Source organism: Littorina saxatilis, unplaced genomic scaffold, assembly GCF_037325665.1.
Source record: "Littorina saxatilis isolate snail1 unplaced genomic scaffold, US_GU_Lsax_2.0 scaffold_883, whole genome shotgun sequence".
Classification (NCBI taxonomy): domain Eukaryota; kingdom Metazoa; phylum Mollusca; class Gastropoda; order Littorinimorpha; family Littorinidae; genus Littorina; species Littorina saxatilis.
The window spans coordinates 32,838-40,000 of record NW_027127469.1 but is presented as its reverse complement, the minus strand read 5'-3'; positions in this window follow the sequence as shown (position 1 = coordinate 40,000).

The following is a 7,163-nucleotide window of genomic DNA, read 5'->3' as shown; positions in this document are numbered from 1 at the left end:
TTTTTAGGTATTTACCTCTTGGACTGTTTTGCTGACCAAACCAGGCAGCCAGCTATAGCTGTGAATATTTTTGTGTAAATCCTGAAGCTTGTGTTGCATGCATATGCTTTTTACATTTAGTCAAGTTTTGACTAAATCTTTTAACGTAGAGGGGGGAATCGAGACGAGGGTCGTGGTGTATGTGTGTGTGTGTGTGTGTGTGTGTGTGTGTGTCTGTGTGTGTAGGTGTGTGTGTGTGTGTGTGTGTGTGTGTGTCTGTGTGTGTAGGTGTGTGTGTGTGTGTGTGTGTGTGTGTGTGTGTGTGTGTGTGTGTGTGTGTGTGTGTGTGTGAAGAGCGATTCAGAGTAAACTACTAAACCGATCTTTATGACATTTTTGAGTCACTTGAGAAAAAGTGACTCTATGTAATCGGTCAGTGTTAGTCTGTCCGGCCGGCCGTCCGTCCGGCCGGCCGGCCGTCCGGCCGTCCGTCCGTAGACACCACCTTAACGTTGGACTTTTCTCGGAAACTATCAAAGCGATCGGGCTCATATTTTGTTTAGTCGTGACCTCCAATGACCTCTACACTTTAACGATGGTTTCGTTGACCTTTGACCTTTTTCAAGGTCACAGGTCAGCGTCAAAGGAAAAATTAGACACACCACCTTAACGTTGGACTTTTCTCGGAAACTATCAAAGCGATCGGGCTCATATTTTGTTTAGTCGTGACCTCCAATGACCTCTACACTTTAACGATGGTTTCGTTGACCTTTGACCTTTTTCAAGGTCACAGGTCAGCGTCAAAGGAAAAATTAGACATTTTATATCTTTGACAAAGTTCATCGGATGTGATTGAAACTTTGTAGGATTATTCTTTACATCAAAGTATTTACATCTGTAGCCTTTTACGAACGTTATCAGAAAAACAAGGGAGATAACTAGCCTTTTCTGTTCGGCAACACACAACTTAACGTTGGGCTTTTCTCGGAAACTATAAAAGTGACCGGGCTCAAATTTTATGTGAACGTGACTCATTGTGTTGTGAATAGCAATTTCTTCCTGTCCATCTGATGCCTCATATAATATTCAGAACTGCGAAAGTGACTCGATCGAGCGTTTGCTCTTCTTGTTCATGAGAGTTCCTGGGTATGATATCCCCAGACGTTTTTTTCATTTTTTCGATAAATGTCTTTGATGACGTCATATCTGGCTTTTTGTAAAAGTTGAGGCGGCACTGTCACACCCTCATTTTTCAATCAAATTGATTGACATTTTGGCCAAGCAATCTTCGACAAAGGCCGGACTTTGGTATTGCATTTCAGCTTGGAGGCTTAACAATTAATTAATGACTTTGGTCATTAAAAATCTGAAAATTGTAATTAAAATATTTTTTTTATAAAACGATTCAAAATTACGTTTATCGTATTTTTCATCATTTTCTGATTCCAAAAACATATAAATATGTCATATTCGGATTAAAAACAAGCTCTGAAAATTAAAAATATAAAAATTATGATTAAAATTAAATTTCCGAAATCGATTTAAAAACAAGTTCATCTTATTCCTTGTCGGTTCCTGATTCCAAAAACATATATATATATGATATGTTTGGATTAAAAACACGTTCAGAGAGTTAAAAAGAATAGATATATAGAAAAGCGTGCTATCTTCCTCAGCGTAACCGCTACCGCGCTTTTCTGGATTGTTAATGTCACTGCCTTTGCCACGAGCGGTGGACAGACGACGCTACGAGTGTACGGTCTTGCGGAAAAAAAATGCAATGCGTTCAGTTTCATTCTGTGAGTTCGACTGAGCTTGACTAAATGTTGTACTTTTGCCTTACGCGACTTTTTTTATAAAAAAATTTTTTTTTTACGTATTTTGAAATGTGAACTGTTTTTTTTTAATACAAGATTTTTACCTTGAGTTAGACAAGAATACCTCACTGCCTAGTTAGACTTCACAGGGAGCAGTCGGATCTGGATATTATATATTCATTTATAGAGTCATTCTCCAAAACTGGTTAACAAAAGTGGGAATATGGACCAAAAATAAAGCTTGATTAATTTGAGTTGAATTCGTGATAACAAGGTTCTTTCTTATCCGAATGACAGTTTGCAAGAAAAGAAAAAGCAATAAATAATTTTTCTGACAAATTACAGGGATCTGAGGGGGGGGGGGGGGGGGGGCTGTTTCATCATTGTGACACAATGTTGTTCATTATGCAGTCATATTAAGTAATTGAATGTTGTGCTCATTAGTGCTTGATAAGCTTATGGAGGGGTTTTAAATTTGTATTTGATTTTTTTCCAATTTCTTATTTCATTTTTTTTTCTCAATATTTTGTTTCCAATTAGTGTTTATATATATTTTTTTTTTTTTTACATGCTTACAAATAAACATTTGCACGTACATAATCATAATGGTGAGAAATTGGCTATGTCCAAGCAATCGGGGTCTGCATCTTCGCCGGTAGCAAAGGGCGTTACGAACGTACCTTTCCAAAATGTCAACTACACCTTCTTTTTTCGTAAATGACGTCATTATTCCCGACACATTGTGAAAAAAAACAACGTCACGCATCTGTATGGCTGGATGATTAACAAAGGGGCAAACGTGAAAATGTTATACGTTATTTGCGTTTTTGACCAAAATATGACATTTGCTATCGCGGTCGAGGTGAACAATGACTGTCGAGATTTGTGTAAAATGTCATATTTTGGTCAAAAACGCAAATAACATTTATGTATCGATCGAATTCCTTTCAGGTACTGACTTTGTTGTTGTTTTGACGATTGAACAGCACACACACACATGCAATCAAACACATAAAGCTTCATAATTATTTGGGCGTTTCAGGTTGACCGAAACTTCAAAGGAACTACAAAACACACGTCATGTACTGATTTTGTAGTTGTTTTGACGATTGAACCAGGACACACACACATGCAATCAAACACATGACGTGTGTTTTGTAGTTCATTTGAAGTTTCGGTCAACCTCAAACGCCCAAATATGAAGTTTTGTAGGCCTCTGACGTCACATGACTCAAAGTAGGGAAATCCAATGTCCAATGGATATGTCACAGTGGAAAGTGGAATCCAGGGGAATCTGAGATTCCCCTTGGGGAAAGTAGAATTCCAGTTTTCCCTCGAGAAAACTGGAATTCTACTTTCCTCTGGATTATTGCCAGATGAAACTGGAATTCCAGTTTCCTCTAGGGGAAACTATAATGCAATCTCTAGGGGAAAGTAGACTTTTACTTTGCCCTAGGTAGTGGAAACTGGAGTCATATAACATATAAAGCATATAACTTTTATTTTCTTTAGATTCGAACCTCCACCGCTCCCCCAAACCCACCCCACCCCTCCTTACACACACACACACACACACACACCTAAAGTGTGGATGGTTACCTAAGAGGCGGCACTGGGTGTAGTGCCTTTCTAGTGCACTTGCACTACAACAGCACTGGGTGCAGTACTCGCTCCGGCATCGAAGAATTTTGCACTAAAAAATGCACAAAATTTGACCTATTTCGTCGCCTATAGAGGACGGAAAGAATGTCATTTTGAACATTGTTATGACATTCTTTCCGTGAAAAAGGTAAATTAAACGGTGTCAATTTAACCATAAGGCAACCATCCACACGTGTGGACGGAAAGAATGTCATTTTGAACATTGTTATGACATTCTTTCCGTCAAAAAAGTCAATTTAACGGTGTTAAATGAAGCGACCATCCACACAATTAGGTTGCCATCCAGAGTTTAGGTTGCCATCCACGTGTGGATGGTTGCCTTATGGTGATTTAGGCAACCAAACCTGTGGAAATATGGGTACACACACACCCACACACACACACACACACACACACACACACACACACACACACACACACACACACACACACGGATGGAAAAAAGCCGTTTAGAGTCTGCGGGGGAAAAAAAACAGAGTCCGTCGGGTTAACCTAGCTAGACAAAGCTTTTTTTTTTTTTTTTAGGCCTTATCAAAATCCCTTTATCCAGAAAACATTGAAGGTAGGCTCAGTTGCACTGGATGACAATACATGAAACAGTACTTACCTCCCATTATCGCTCTGGAGAATTCTCGGAGGTCCAAAACTGCAGAACTGGCCGAAGACACTTGCAACCTCAGCAGCCCTCTTAGACTTCAAGGCGTATGTCCAGCTGTACTTGAAGAAGCAATCTCGGGCGTGCAGAATCCACTTGTACTTATTGTCTGGTCGGCTTCTAAAGTCAATTAGGTTGATCTGAACTCGAAGAAGGAACGACAGGCTGATCATCGCCTTGCCTGATGGTAGACTCTTCACTGCTTGCCTTTGGCAGCAACTAGTGCAGGTCTTAAGGAAAATGTCAATTACATCCCATTTGATTCCGGCGTAGTTGCTTTTGACTTCTGCCCAGGTTTTGTCTCGGCCAGAATGGCCAACGTTAGTGTGGCATGTGGAGATTGTTTGGAAAATCTCCTCACGTGCGACAACCGGAAAACCCGACGTCTTGCAAAATATTATATTCTGCGAGCCGACCATCCCGAGCTTGTACAGCTTTTTGGCCCAATGTTTGAATTTTGGACCCTCTGGACATGTCTCCTTCTCGTCCAAACTGAGCACCCGCAGAACTTTGTTGTATTTGTTTTGGGGCAGGCAAAAAGTCTCTCTATTGTTCATATTCAGTTGTTGTATGTGCGCATCCAATTGCTGGTAGAAGTTTGCTTTTTGTTGCTGGTCACCACTGTCACCGTTAATCTCCATACTGTCCTCTGCTTCTCTCTTGGCTGTCAAACTGAGATCTGTGTCAGCAACTTCCCCTTTTGTGTGAACCAGTGCTCACAATTTGTTCTCACCAAGGAGCACTTTATTGCTCCAGTACAGCTTAATGGAGTTGTATTCACGAATTTGTGATCTCAAGTCGTGGCAATTAGAATACACCTGGAAAACTGGAAAATAATTTGACATTCACTCAATACCTTTTGTTGTAATAAAACAAGTTCTAAGTCCAGTAAAATCTGGAACAAAATTAAGCAATTTTCAAGTCTGATTCCAGTTTCCACTAGGGCAAAGTAGAATTCTCCTCTGGATTCCACTTTCCACTGTGACTGTTCAAGTCTGATTCCAGTTTCCACTAGGGCAAAGTAGAATTCTACTTTCCCCTGGAGATTGAATTCCAGTTTCCCCTAGAGGAAACTGGAATTCCAGTTTCATCTGGCAATAATCCAGAGGAAAGTAGAATTCCAGTTTCCTCGAGGGGAAACTGGAATTCTACTTACCCCTAGGGAAATCTCAGATTCCTCTGGATTCCATTTTTCACTGTGACAGATACATATGCTTTTATTCAGTTGAATGGATGCTAGCTTATAATGAAAACGGCCGTTATGAACGCATCTCGTGTGACACAAAACACTCTCTGAGACATCAAATTCGTCCAAAGGGTGTTCTCGGTTGAATGAATGCATTTTCTGCATCTTCAAGCTGCACTTGTTGACTTGATCGAAAAAGAATTAGTGATTGTAAAGAAATTCATTTGGTTACAGAGGTCGGAAAAATCTTAGTGAGCGTGACAACATTCGATGCGTACGTAACGCTGTTTTCAACTTCATTTTTGGGGGTCTCAAACACAAAGAAAATAACAACAATTGCACAGGAATGAACCTTTATCGTTTCACAAAGTGACTTTTCAATAAATCATCCAAAATCAACTTATGGTGTAAATGAACTATAGCTTCCAATATATGTACCGAGCCTGTTCCCATTTTTCTTACGCCATTTTAGTGGATTTACTGACATTTTTACACTATATTAAATATCAAAGTACAAATATGTTCATTCATTTTGCTGTGGGTGCTTCTTCAAACGGGATGATGTCTTTGAGCCCCTGTCTTATTGGGCCCCCGTCTCATTGGGCCCCTGTCTCTTTGGGCCCCTGTCTCTTTGGGCCCCCGTCTCGTTGGGCCCCCAAGTCTAGACATTATGACCTTTCAGGGTCAATGTCATTTAAAGGTCAAAGAGGGATTTAGGCATTGCCGGCCTTCTTGTGAGTATTACCAGTCCGTCGAAAGCTGACGAATTCAAATAATCTAAAGTAATGAGCTGCATCTACATCCCATTACTGGATTGCGTAAATGTGTGTAGATGGCTGTTTGTCTTTCAGTTACCATGTAGAAACGTTTCTCAAGCTAAGAAACGTTTGTGAACCTGGCAGAATCATACACAACTGAAAACACTTCCACTGTAGTTGTGAAAAAATAACACGTGCCAAAGTCCCAAGTAAATATGTGACCCTCCACCACGAAATGAGTCGCATGTCACCTCGCGCGGTTCTGCGCTAGGCTTAATATAAGTCCGGGAAGTGTCTGGCAACAGTGTGAGGGTCACCTTAGTTACACGCTTATAACTCAAGTTTTTGCTTTTTTCTAAAACGATTTTCACCACTGGATAGAGCATAAAAAACTCTTTAGGAAAATGTAAAAATATGAACATCATGCAAAGGTGACATGCGACTCATTCCGTGGTGGAGGGTCACATATATTCTTGGAGTGGCACAGGCTAGATCCCCGATCGCGCACAAGTACCGGCGCCCAGAGTGCCTTCTTGAAACTGTCTAACCAGATCTAACTAGCATCCTGTCACGTTAAATTAATGTGGAGGGGTTGTACCTTTGATTTGCATTGCTGAAATACAGAATATACCGTTCCGGCTTGTTTATTATGCTGGGGGCCCAAAGAGACGGTGGCCCAACGACACGTTTTGTTATTTGCTACAAAAAAGTGTGGGGGCCCAATGAGATGGGGGCCCAATCAGACGGGGGCCCAAAGAGCAATCCCCCTGCAAACATATCTTTATCCAGATAAACAGGGGGAAAGGTCTAACCACATTTGCTTCTGTGAAAATGTTATTTTAAGTGACTGACCTAAGAATTCACCAGCTTTGGAGAATGACTCATATGCACATTTATCACATTGACAAGATATGTTTGTTAGAATTACATGTATTCAGTATAACCTGTTAAATTTAGATTGTTTTTATTGAGAGCAAGTTATGTTGTGTGTTATTTGAAATCGTATTAAGTTTATATGTGTAATTTTTAAAGATGAACTTTGTCAGAATTAAAAAAAAATGTTGAGTGTTGTTATTATATATTTTCATGGACTTAAGGGACGGACA